At 43.3% G+C, this 13,951-nt stretch overlaps 1 protein-coding gene across 3 annotated transcripts in view; it reads right to left on the bottom strand.

Annotated features, from left to right (window-relative positions):
• The window catches only part of LOC110490458 (synaptotagmin-1), a 213,885-nt gene that overhangs the window by 131,361 nt on the left and 68,573 nt on the right, over positions 1–13,951 (bottom strand). For 2 of the 3 annotated variants that reach the window (XM_036944838.1, XM_036944841.1), the window contains exon 2: positions 11,422–11,472. The gene's annotated coding sequence lies outside the window, so the exon portion shown is untranslated. Of the gene's footprint in view, positions 1–11,421; positions 11,473–13,111; positions 13,412–13,951 lie in introns of those variants that run through there. The other variant, XM_036944839.1, reaches the window with a different exon arrangement.

The following is a 13,951-nucleotide window of genomic DNA, read 5'->3' as shown; positions in this document are numbered from 1 at the left end:
TCTCAAGGCCATCAGACTGTTAAACAGCCACCACTAACATTGAGTGGCTGCTGCCAACACACTGACTCAACTCCAGCCACTTTAATAATGGGAATTGATGGGAAATGATGTAAAATATATCACTAGCCACTTTAAACAATGCTACCTAATATAATGTTTACATACCCTACATTATTCATCTCATATGTATACGTATATACTGTACTCTATATCATCTACTGCATCCTTATGTAATACATGTATCACTAGCCACTTTAACTATGCCACTTTGTTTACATACTCATCTCATATGTATATACTGTACTCGATACCATCTACTGTATCCTGCCTATGCTGCTCTGTACCATCACTCATTCATATATCCTTATGTACATATTCTTTATCCCCTTACACTGTGTATAAGACAGTAGTTTTGGAATTGTTAGTTAGATTACTTGTTGGTTATTACTGCATTGTCGGAACTAGAAGCACAAGCATTTCGCTACACTCGCATTAACATCTGCTAACCATGTGTATGTGACAAATAACATTTGATTTGATTCGATTTAAACCATGTATAATGAAACCTCACTCTAAATTTTTTCAACCCATTCCAATTCCACAGGCCGCTCACTGTCATCAGCCTTGATTGTTGTGTCAGACTGTCAGCCATTACAGTCGGGCTGACTCGGATCTACTCTCCTCTACATTCTGTGGTGCTCTGTGTGTGTTGTGTCCCTCTGCCCCGTATCTCTGAGGAGAGAGGCAGATACACAGGGGGGAGGGTGATGAGGTAACGCCAACCGTATGGTAATCATATACCCAGCCCTCAGCAAAACTGACGACACTAAGAGGAGCTGACATTTCAATGTGCTACATCTCACTCTTCAGTGAGCAGAGGGTGACATGGGGGTTATGCTAGCTCCCAACACATTTTTAGAACACTAAAAATGGCTTATATGCCTATGCCTGTGTTGTTGTGCGAGATTTATCAAAGAACAACCCCAAAAGCTGATAGAGCTCAACAATGCATGCTCATCTTTCAAAATTCTCAGATCTACTGGAGACAGAATGATTTTCCATCCTTGGGAGAACTACTCTGTCTTCCTTTGGTCTCCTTGTCTTTAAAGTCTAGGCTGCTGTACTTATTCTCAGAGGTGTGAAAGCCGTGACGTGGTTATCAGAAATAACAGCACATTCTGGGGAAGCTCTGCGGTTTCTTAGCAACTCTACTGCAAACCTATTCTCTATGCAATGCTAATCGACATTCAACACTCACCTAATACAGACTGAACGGGCGAATGACATCAACGAGGAGCAGAGTGTGATAAACTAGGTAGAAAATAAAAAATAAAACCAATACAGGATGTAACAGAGTATATTTAAGCAATAAGGCCTGAGGGGGATGTGGTATATGGCCAATATACCATGGCTAAGGGTTCTTTATGTACGACGCAACGCAAGGTGCCTGGATACAGCCCTTAGCCGTGGGATATTGGCCATTTACCACAAACCCCCAAGGTGCCTTATTGCTATTATAAACTGATTCCCAACGTAATTAGAACAGTAAAAAGTACCTGTTTTTCATACCCGTGGTATATGGCTTTCAGCCAATCAGCATTCAGGACTCCAACCACCAAGTTTATAACAGACTTTCACTCACCCTCTGAGATTATGGATAATCCTAATTACAAGCAAATGGTGGCTCAAATCTGCCACCACTTTTTATGTTTGACAGCAGAGAGCACAAGTCCGACATAAAGAGGAAGGGCATAGTGAAGTACTAAGACAGAAAGGGTTGCCAATGACCTCCATTTTGCACTACACTACCTGTTTAGTTGCAGTAGCATGTGTTATCCAGTTACCAAAAAAGCATGCAGGTTACACTCCTACAGTACACAGTCAATAAGATCCCAATGGACAAAGGGTGTATCCTTGTTGGGTCATTCTGCGAAGGCATGGAGTGGGGAGATGGAGTGGGGGCAATTCCAAGAAAGAAGGACAGCTCCAAGGAGTGAGGTGACAGACGCCTCGATCAACTCTGCATTGTGAACATTGACTCATTATTAGTGGTTCCACCCGAACATGCAAAGGCATGTTTAAATGAATAACCAAGACAAGCTCTTACAAGCCGACGGTGGTTTCCTTCACATCTGGCACCCACTGGGTTGGTAACTGTGCCATGTCCGACATCCTCGTGACCACCACTATTGTGACTCATTGGAGAGGAAAGGGGACGGCACCGTTGTGTCTTTGTGTGGAGGAGAGGCCGGGTGCCCTGATACAATGGCTGGCTACAAAACACCTCGCTGTGAGCACAGGCCTCAATCGGACATTCCCCTGAGAAATCACTTCTGTTTTTCATAGTTTTTGACTCAGAGATCAGTGCAAAATGAACACTGTTTCTTCAGAGCTGAAACATTTTTCAGTTCCTGAATCCTTTCATTAACAGAAAAATATGCAATCTTTTCAGTTTACCCTCTCTTTCCCCTTAGCGAGTGTGCTGGGCTGGTTTCGGGTTCCTTTCCTGCTCCACACACCTCTGCAGTGGGGAGGGGCAGAGATCCACCTGGAAGTCGGGGGGGCGGCTGATGAACCGACGCCGGCAGACGGCTCGCCAGTGTTTAAACACAACAAACAGACACCCAGAATTATGCTTCCATGTTCAATTTACAGCCCACTGTGAGCCAGCGCGGAATTAAATAAGCATCTGGGTGTTTTGGCTTCAGGCTGCTCTGCTGTCCGTGGGCTGAGAAATCTCTCTCCCTCTTCCTCTGTGAAGCAGGAGCTAGACCAGAGCAATGATGCAGCCCCCAGTTTGTAGAGTCTGCAGGGACCTAGTCAACTCACAATCAGCAGACCTACTCCTCCTATTCCTCTGTGAACAAGACATTGTGTGATGGTGTGGTGCTGGTTTTTCATTGGCATTTGCCATTTATATTTGGATGGTAGTTATCGGAAGGTATACAACGGGCTGGTTGGTTAGAACCGCATTCCAGCCGGTGTCTATTCCACAAAATCTATTCCGCTAACTCTATGAGATTAAAATGTATATTTACTCTGTTCCATCTGACTGCACAATCCACTGTCTCATCAGCCCAGCCAGGCAATTTATAAACTTGATCTCCACTATAAAAAGCATCTAGACATTTTCACATTTCTTTTAGACTAACATTTTGTTTTCACCACGGAGATTTGTATAAACCTTCCTGTCTGTCTCTCTTATATTTGCAACATTGTTTCAATCTTCAAATTCAATCTCCAGCTGTCGCATAGTAATGAGTCTGGAGTTGGGATGAAGTTGGGATGAGTTGGGATGAGTTGTTTGGAGTTGGGATGAGACAGACAGGCAGGCAGCTTTTCTCAGCCAGTCGAAATCATGAATCAGCATCATTTTTATGGCTTTATACACAGAAATATCAATAGAAAACAGGTGAAACGAAATGAAGTGCAGCTAGTTTACAGTCTTTCCAGCGTCAGTTTGAAGTGATTGTGTTAGCGGTGTTGTTGGCTAGCTCCTGTGAACAACAGTGTCCTGATGAAAGAGCACATTTTCTATGCCAGGTGAAATTGTGACTTATTAGCTCATTGTTATGGATGTCTCCAAATAAATGTCACTAGAAAGCAGCTTAAACAAATGCAAATGCAGCTACTTTGTTGTTATTCTGGCTGCACTTTTTGACGTGACTGTAAGTTAGTCGTAGTTGGCTAGCTAGCAAGCAAGGGATACGAACCTTGCCAGTCAGTATGTCCCCAAACTTTCAGTTACTGGCCCACACTCTTAACCACTAGGCTACCTGTCGCCATAATGTTACTCTCCCACTAATCTCGTTCCCAGACACCTCCGCCCAAATGCGCAAAGAGTCTGATATACCAAGGCGGAAAACTCTGCCTTCATTAGCCAATACAGAAAGACCGGGAGAAACTCCCAGTACATAGGCATTGGCTTAATCGGCTTAATCTACCAACCAATCATCTCCCACAACACCTTCCCCCTAATCCTCCCCTATATGCGTGGTGGGCACCTCATTTACAGAGCCACGCCTCTCAGTTGTGTGATTTGCTCAAATTTAATGATGGTAAATACTTTATTCTATAAAATCACAGCCATATAATTCTATGGTCACTCCCACTAAGGCCAACTTTGAATCGTTGATGTCCCAGGCTTATATGAGCTGTGCACAATAGCCTGGGGACAGCGCCGGATTAAGAAATCATAGGCCGCAACCAACCATAGAAAGATAATCCATAGATGGCACTTCCCGTTCAAGTCAGGACTGGCAGCCATTGCTAGTGTACCCATGAGTTTAGCAGGCAAATTGCCACAGTAAGAGGTTATAAAACCCTGCTATGGATGATATGTCTATGGCTTGCATGCTGCCCAAACAGCAGCCTTCCCAACTGTAGGCATACCAGTAACTACCAAAATAAAGGAAACACATGAGTGAACAAGGGATACAAAGTATGTTTTATGGTGTGGGGTGCATTTTCTTGGCATGGTTTAGGTCCACTTGTAGAATCTATGCCAAGGCGCATTGAAGCTGTTTTTTTTTTTATTAATCAGTTACCCAATTAAGGCAGGGCCCCTCAATTACCCAGGGTGCCCCCTACCTCCTATCCCCCCATCTGATGATTAGCAGAGTGGCAGCAGCAGGCTAAGTCTTTCTGTGGTTGGAGGTTGCAGTGAAAAAATACTAAATATATACTACATATAATATATACAGTATATATTTAAAAAATAATATATATTTAAAAAATAGATAATAATTTGCTGCCTCTTGGCCCCACCACGGGCCTGGGCCCAGGAGTTTCAGGCCCGGTAAGCCCTTACAGTATATTCATCTGGCCCTGCCTGGAGATAAGTTTACTCTCCCACAGATTCATGTGACTGACAGCGCCCAAATGCATAATGTGTTCCTAAAAACACAAAAGTAGATTCAACCTTCATTCTGAGAGAATGGATATGGAGCTATATCCCAAAGGAGCCCAAGAAAGCACATTAAACATAAAACATACAAATGATGTGGGAAAAAAACACTAAAAGGACTACCTCTTAAAACCACTACGGACCCCCATTAGCTTAGCAGGCTCTCACGGAGGCAGAGTGAGATTAAGTTATGGAGGTATATTGTGTGCATTGAGTTGCATATGAAATTGGCAACACACCGTCACACCGTTGAAAACCCATAGCTGTGTCAGAGGTTAAAAGCATGAAGCGTTAAAAGCACCTACAGAAAGTTCTGAGTAGCCATGTCGATCCATCCAAGAGTTGGACCCTGAGCTCTTTGCTGATTGCAAAGTCTGAAGTGGAAAAGGCATTATCACTGTGATTGAGTCTGTTTAAATATTTCCCAGACAGATTGTTTGCTAAACACACAATTCAGCGTAATTAACCAAGCCATCAGCGCGTGTCGTTATGAGTCTAAAGTAGTTGCGCTGTGGTGGCTTAAATCAGGCCGTCCATTAGGAGTTCTCGTTTAAAGCCCCCTGCGGGCTGAGATTGAGGAAGTAAAATGTTTGCTTACTTGAACTTTGGACGAGACTTTGAAAGTACAGAGAAGTAAAAGCACACTCTCCTGAATCGTGATTAGAATGAAAGAAAGGAGGGAGGGAATGAGGAAAGGAGGCAATTCCAAGATAGAAACCAGTATTTTGCCAGAATAAATCAATCTTGGACTCCAAACGGTGACATTTAGGCTCAATGGGCTGTTTTGACTGAGGACCTCTCTTCAGCTTGTTATCATCGCTATTGATTTCCTGGAGAGGAGGGAGATAATGAACGGAGGAGGCCATTATTCCACACAGGAAGAGAGGGATAAGAAAGAGAAGAGAAGAAAGTCCCAGACAGACATTGTGTGTCTGACAGTGTTGTGGAGCTGCATAGTCTGTTTGTTCCCCCGTAGTGAATGTGGACCTACTTGTAGTCAGTGGGACTAATCCTGGGGAGAAAACACCATAACACTCCCTGAAAAGTGTGGAAAGAGTGACTAAGGCTGCATATCCCCCTGCCACACACACACACACACACACACATATTTCCCCATCCCAACAAATATAGCCATTTCAACCTCCCTCCTAATGTGATCTATAACATTTTAAACAAACCAAATGTTACTTAGTATTAGTAGATCTACGGAGCTGCTTTGGGCACAACGAGGCATCCGGATGAATCCCCGCTGGCTGATGTCAGAACAGTTTAAGAAACCTGCCCCAGATATTTTACATAGTTCTCACTTTGATCCCACTAATACTATCCTCACTCTGATCCCACTGATAGGATCCTCAGTGACGTTTTTTTCTCATCATAGCGCTGCCACCGTACTTGAAAATATTTGCTTAATGCGAGGGACTGCTCTCTCTCTCCCTAGCTCTCATTCGCTCTCTCTGCCTCTCCCTCTCTATGTCTCTGTTGCTGGCTCTTTCTCTCTCCTGCTGTTTTTGCATAGGAGATTGAAGGTTTGGAGGTATCATGTGAAGGTGGTAGCTCTTTACCTACACTGAGTAATGGAGGTCAATGCAGAGGGCAGAGTCTATCATTACCACTTGACTTGAGAGAGTAAAGCTATAAGCAAGACATGTGAGAGAAGACATGCTGTGACCGCGATAGCTGCAGGTGAATCAAAAAATGTTTCTCCAATATCTGACATCCAGGGCAGAAAGTTTAGAGAATCCCACTGACAGTAGAACATTCAGCAGAAGACCTTGCGGTTGAGCATGAAGATGCCCTGATTTTACTGGCCACACCTTTGAAGTGAGTCTCTCCCGCTGAGGAAAGAGAAGCCTGCAGATCAAGAAATGCCCCTGGCTTAAATAAGGCCAGACCAAACACATGAAAAGGAATCCATCTTGGAGATGTGTTGGGTTCCCCTGTGAGAAGTTCAGCTTCAGACACAGAAAACTTTGGATGGTTCAGGGAGTTGCTCAAAACAACACAGCCTCTGAATCTGACATGGTTCCATTGGTCTTTGGGTACATAAATACCTACAATGCAGTGGTCACCTGACCTCGGTTGGTAAAGGATATACTGTACTCCTCTGTAACAAGGCTAATGAGTCAAAAACATGTCCTGGACAGCTTAGACAATATTCTCAAGGAACACACTTTTCTCACGGGACATTCGCAGGATTCATCTCTGCATTTGTCATAACCTCCTCCAGCCGCATGGTGACCGCAATGTGCCCGAGACGCGTTGGCTCACAGAGGACATGGCGAATGCCATGGGAAGTGGAGCATTCTGGAAAGTGACAACCCTGCAGCTATTTTGAACACAGTGATGTTGCTTTTCCCAATCAGCGTTGTCCTGAGCCTCACCGGAGGGTGGTTTCACTGCTCCCTGGATAAGGATCAAGAGGCTGTGCTGACAGAAACATGCCCATCAGCTCACTGGTTACTGAGCACGGTCTGCTAGCCAGAAGAAGAGGCCACACAGCCAACAGCATCACAGCCCAACCCCCAGTGTAGTGCACACGTATCTGTAAAAAAACAGTACATTCAACATGCTGTAGCAAACGAAGGTGGATAGAAATATAAAATAAAGGGATGAAAACTTAGGATGATGCAAGAAAGAAGGTGATGAGAAAAGCTAAACGGGCTGATCCTTCATTGCTGCTATGAAATAAAAGGCTTACGCCATTAGACCGCGTGTGGTTCCACAATCCTGTGTGCACCCCGACCAGGCCAGTGGAGATGCAGGCTTTAGTAGTGATTAGATGTGATTGGTCGGTTCTCATTAAGCAGGGTAGCAGCGCTCTGGGTCTAACTCCCTGACAGATTAGGCTAAGGTCCACCAGGGCTAATGCCATACATGCCTTTCTCACTCGTCAGTCACTGACCTCAGTGCGTCCACCTCGTTGCGTGACCTTGAATCATTTAGACACTGCTTAATGCTGACACGTGTCGTCGTTCACCATGCTTTGTATTTGCATTTCGTTCAGTCATCCATTTTGCTGAGGCAACGTAATGCTCCTTGGGATGAAGGTTGGGGAGAGAGGTTGACTTGGCAACCTACACCAAGATAAAGAACGACTGAAGAACTCAAATTGCCAAAGTTAAACTGCTAATGCTCTAAACTGCTAATGTTCTACTCTGTTTGATAAAAAGGCCCTATTCTCAGGGAAACAGTATCCACGCAAGACCTCATTCCAAAGCGAGACCTCAATTTCCCTGTCATTTCCTCAAAGGGACAACATTAGGTATTAAATTACGGCCCCACAATGGCAACCTGGATACATCCACACTCTGTTATTAAAGAACAATCCCAGAGTTTTGCATGGTGCAGAAACCGAGGAGAAGGAAGGAGATGTGAATTGCGTTTGGTGCCTCCCCGGCCCTATCTGAGAAGCGGGACCCGGCGACTGATTTAACGAATTAGGGAGGAAATGAAATATTATAATGTCCCAGATAAAAAGAGGAACATGGAGCATAGCCTGTCCCGTTAGACAAGGGAACACAGGTGAATGCTAACCTTGTCTGCGGAGAAAGAGGAGCTCATTTTGGTTGCTGTAATACCCTGGCCAAAGAGGGAGAGAGAACTATGTCTAAAATGGGTCTGGTCTGAAAGCCTACTCTGAGAGACCTTAATGCACTCTGGAGGGGGACGTAGTGAGTCTGGTTATAGACAGCTAGGGAGATGGATCCACCCTGTAAAAAATCCCCATAAAACCTTCTTACACCTCATCCTCACCGCTCCTCATATCAATTACAACACTCTGTGAACCAACGTTTTTCTGTCAACTTTATAATTAAGCAATAAGGCCCTGGGGAGTGTGGTATATGACCAATCTGTTGAGCTGTTCTAAAGCACGATGCAACGCAGAGTACCTGGATACAGTTCTTAGCCGTTATATATTGGCCACATACCACAAACAGCTGAGGTGCCTTACTGCTATTATAAACTGGTTACCAACGTAATAAGAGCAGTAAAAATGTATATTTTGTCATACCTGTGGTATATGGTCTGACATACCACAGCTGTCAACCAGCATTCAGGGCTCGAACAACCAAGTTTATAATTGTCTCCAATCCCTGTGCTATATTCACACCAAAACAGTACTACGATGCTCAAGAGTGAATTCAACGTTGTTCGTATCAATCTGTGTGACCGTGAATGTTTTCTGTTGCATGTCTATCTGCTCTGCATTAAATGAAGGGGCTCCATCTTGCAGCACTTATCTCCATCCCACCCACTTCTCTCTCCCTGGGAGATATGACTGACTGAGCACTGAGTGAATGAGATGGTTGTCAGTCTCTCCAAGCAGCTGGGAGCTGAGAGCAAGATGACATCCACCAGCAGATTGATGACTCTCAGTGAGCCGGTAAACTGTAAAGTTAATAACAAGTATCAGAGGAAAACACTAAATCATAACAAGTGTTCCCTGGTTCAACTCGTCACCTGGCTCAAACCCAATATTTCATGGCTTTGTTGCAAATCTGTGATTGTGACAATATCTTATACTGATACCATTTAGCATAATCTATGTGGGCGCAAGCTCTCTAAACACTGCAATCCCAGTCTCCCACACTAATGAATGGAGAACACAAGTAGAGGCAGGTGATGGGAACCCTCATAGGGCTTCCCCCAGATAGAGGGTGAGATTGTCAGAATCACGCCAGGATCAGTGTTGTGGAACAGGGCCAGGCGACTGCCCCAAAGCCCAAAGCCTATGGAAGGTGTTATGAGACACTGACACACTGATAGGATCTACCTTGGTGGTGAGAGAGCCTATAAACCTGCTACTGTCCTCCCATCAGATCTGGCCCATTTCCCACAACAACATGTTAAGTGTGGATATGCACTTAATGCCAGGAAACACTGGCCGGATTACGTATGTCCTGGATCTAAATGGATTAAGGGGGTGTGATTGTTGCCAGTACACCCCTGTCCCTGCCTCAAAGGTGGGGAGGCTATGTGGAGAAGAGGAGGGACTAACTTGGCAAAGAGTAAACACAAGGACGGTAGCAAGGAGACTTGTCTTACTATAATGACAGAACACCATGACAGGGTGGGATTATGTCCCGATCATAAAACATGGGTGGTGGTTAATATGCCAGCTAATAGGATGAGGCTGGGGGATCTGGAGAAGGGGATCAGGGTGGTGGTGGTGGGGAGACAGCAGCAAAGAGCCTTGAAGACGCATTGGGACACACACACACACTGGGTACTCCATCATGTCAAATGAGGCAGTGTTAATTACTCACCTCTGTACTGTAGCTGCCTGTCCTTCCAAACCAGCCACCAGCCACAAGCAAAAACGACCAAACATATATACTCTACTGTAAAGACGAAGGGCCGTATGTGTCAAGCGACTCAGAATAAGACTGCTTATCTCGGATCAGCTTTCCCTGTTCATGTAATCATATTCATTGTGATCTAAAAGGAAAAACTGATCCTAAATCAGGACTTGTGGAGAGAAGAAGTCATCATGTTTCACTGCCATCTATTGGTAATTCGACACACACTACAGATCCCTTACAGAACATTCTCCTCTGGAGTGTGGCTCTATTCTATTGCCTCGCTAGTTCTTCTTGATCACAGATGACTCCACTCCATTGGATTATCATACAGTCTTCAGAGTCACTGACTTGGGGGCCATGTTGTAGCCTCAGTGGTGAATATTAGATTCTCCAACCAAGAGATCTCATTAGAGCAGGCAGCAGTACAATGTCTGCATCCCAAATGAGACCAGAGGACATCAGGCATTCTGGATTCTGGTTCCCTGGTCAATTCACTAACTTGATACGGTAGGTTGAGTGACAGTATGTACGTCAGCTGCTTTTAAAATGATTCAATAAGATGTCCCATGGAGTATCTCACTGTGTGTGTACTGCTCAGGCGCTATAGGCTAAATGCATGTAGATACAGTAAGAGCATATAAGCCACATTTTGCATAAATCTCCCATTGACATCAACCTGTGATTCACGCAAAAGGTCGAGAAACGTGGTATTCCTAAATCAGGGAATTGCAGTGGAGTTGGCAAAATATAATAATAAGAACAATAATTATGATTATTAAGAGTACAGATTATTGCATGCGACAATATATAAAGGCTTTTTAAAAATTCTACTTTATTGAGTAGGTGTCACGAATGTTACCGAAGGTGGCTCCCCTTCTTGTTCGGGTGGCGCTCGGCGGTCGTCGTCGCCGGTCTACTAGCTGCCACCGATCCTTTGTTCAGTGTTCATTTGGTTTTGTCTAATTGTTTTCACCTGTTTACTGTTTGGTTGTTAGGGTGGTGTTATTTAAGTTCGTTTAGCCCGCTTCTGTTTGTGCAGGCTTGTTCTTCTGTATTTGTGAGAGGTGTTCGTGTTTTGTTGGGTTTTCTCGCTGTCCTGGTATTTTTACCTAAGGGTACTTATTGTAGTAATAGTTACGCCTGTGTTGGGTATAACTATTTGTGAAATGTTATATGTTGATTCAAGGAACAATGTAATCAGACACTTACAACGTCTTCAGTCGGTGTAGATTCCTTTTTGTTCTTCCTATGGTTGTTTCACTGCAAAAGAGACAGACAGTGGTATTAGATCTGGCATGCGTGTCCAAACACATTCAATATAAAGGCAGAACTGCCGAGGGCCATCCAAGAGAACGAGACGAGGGTCAGCAGAGAGCAGCAGTCACAGAGAAGAGAGAGAGAGAATCACACTGTACAAGAGTGAACGTAGGCCAAGGCAACATTAAAACAACATGTGGTTCAGTGAACTCAAACATGACTATGAGTGTGTTTTCTCACAAAGGAAGAAGCCTCCCTCTTGTCTGAATAGGAGCTTCTGCTTCAAGTCTAAAACTGTATAGGGGGAAGTAGGTGAGCATGGTAAAACAGCAATGTGAACAGAAACTAGTCCAGAGAAGGAACCTAGACTCCCAGTAGCCCTCACAACTGTTACCTTAATCTGAACATTTGATTCATTGTGTTGTGAATAACAGTTTTGCTCTAGCCCAAATGCAGAGTTTTACATTGAGCCAATATGATACCCGTTAATTAACATACTGGGGTACCACGTCAGATCTGAAAAGGGAAGATTGCATTATTATTGTTATCTGAATGACCAAATAAGGACCTGTGCATTGAAGTGCACACAAATTAAAAGTGAGAAAGAAGTAGGTTTGTACTCCAGAGAGGCTTGGTAAATATAAATGGATTCTGGTAATTAAGAAAAGCTTGATAGTTGGAGGTTGTTGAAGCCAACACACAAACCTACTGAGAGAGGCATTTTGACCTGTAGAGCACGGATCATCAAATAGATTCAGCTGCGGGACGATTTTTTCTCTGATGGTCAAGGGGCCAGAACATAATCATTTGTAAATTGACCGCAAGAAGCCCAAAACAGACATAATATGTTACTAGAACATAATAATTATAAACATTTCTTACATTTGAATAGATCCCATGTTTGTGTTATGCATGGGAATACTTTGGAAGATTTCCACAATTCTAATCCATTGGAGCTGATTTGCTGGTCAAATAAAATCGTCAGTTGGGGAACGCAGCTGTAGAGTATATATGGCATAGGCTATTCATGCCTCTATTTGCAACCATGAACTATGATCATGGAAACGCACTGAATGTAAAAGAAACCATCATCACTATTTTAACCTTTGTGTTAAGGCTTCGAAACACATTCGAATGCAAATGTCTCTAAACTACAATATTTAAAAAGCGAACCAAGAAAACAAGCGCGATTTCATTGTTCTTACCACGGAACAGGGAAGGCTATCATTTTTTACCCAAATAATTGTCAGATTGTTGCCAATAAACAAACCACTAATTCGCTCAAATTGACTTTCTATTTGTTTAAATAACCCTGTACAGCACCAACCAACTTCCAATAAGAGATTGGCTCATTGCCAAGTCAATCAAAGATGCTTCCTTTACAGAACACGCTTATTCTGTCTCGAAAACGAAGGATATCTAATGTTAAGTATGTATAGTATTGTATAGTATTTTTATGTATATGCAATAATCGCTCCAACCATGAACAAAAGAACACCCATAGATCAAGCGGCAACACAAAAATGTGGCAGACAAATAAGCACGTGTCCTTCAAAATGAATGGGCAAAATATATATTTCATTTTCTCACAATGTTGCTAGATTTTGTTTCAACTAACACATCAAAAGGATGAGCTACTCACCTACTAAATCCACGGATGTAACTGATAATCGCATCCAGCCATAATATCCATAGACTAGTGTAGTGACTATGCCCACGTCTGACAACAGACTGCCGAATTGTATTCAACCAATGATCGATCATATGCTTCTCTTTCTCCTTCCCTATGTGAATCGCGTAATTGCACTAGTCATATAGTAGCCTATTTGGTATGACTCCTATTATTGTATCGTAATGAACGAAAGTCAGTTGTTTGTATGTTTATAGAGGTAGCCCAGGAAAGGTAGCCTGTTCTGATTTGTTTACATCGTTTTCCGACAACTAGGCTGTATGCTACCTATGTGAATTCAGCACCATGAACAGCGACATGGTGTTTCAAGACGTGGAACAGCTAATTTGACATGAAAATGCACTCCCATGTCACTAACTGGATTTAAATGTGGAGAAGAAGTGAGATTAACACGTGTATATGTTGGGTATGTTGTGAATAATAGAACGGATTCCCCTTTGTTTTACTGGCCTGTCAATCTGACAGACAGTGGAGTTGAAAAGATGGTGACTTGTAAGGATGCTGTCAGAAATGATGCTTAGAATGGATCTTTTTTGTCTGACATTGTCAGACTAAAGTTCCTATCCCTACTCCTTCATCTTACTATTGCATTATGCAAAAGGTACATTTATCATCATGCCCTAGATTCATCATGTGGCAGTTGCAAAAACAAGTTGCCAGTTTAGAAAAGTTGACACATTTCCATTTTAGTCATGAGCTTTTAATGTTATCAAGTGGCTTTTAAAGTAATTGTAGATGCACACGAATATGCATACACTGAGACAAGATTATAAAGGCTTTATAGAGCATTCA

The sequence above is a fragment of the Oncorhynchus mykiss genome, chromosome 15 (genome assembly GCF_013265735.2).
Source record: "Oncorhynchus mykiss isolate Arlee chromosome 15, USDA_OmykA_1.1, whole genome shotgun sequence".
Taxonomy (NCBI): domain Eukaryota; kingdom Metazoa; phylum Chordata; class Actinopteri; order Salmoniformes; family Salmonidae; genus Oncorhynchus; species Oncorhynchus mykiss.
Note: the sequence above shows the minus strand (reverse complement) of the source record. Positions and strands in the feature narration are given on the sequence as shown.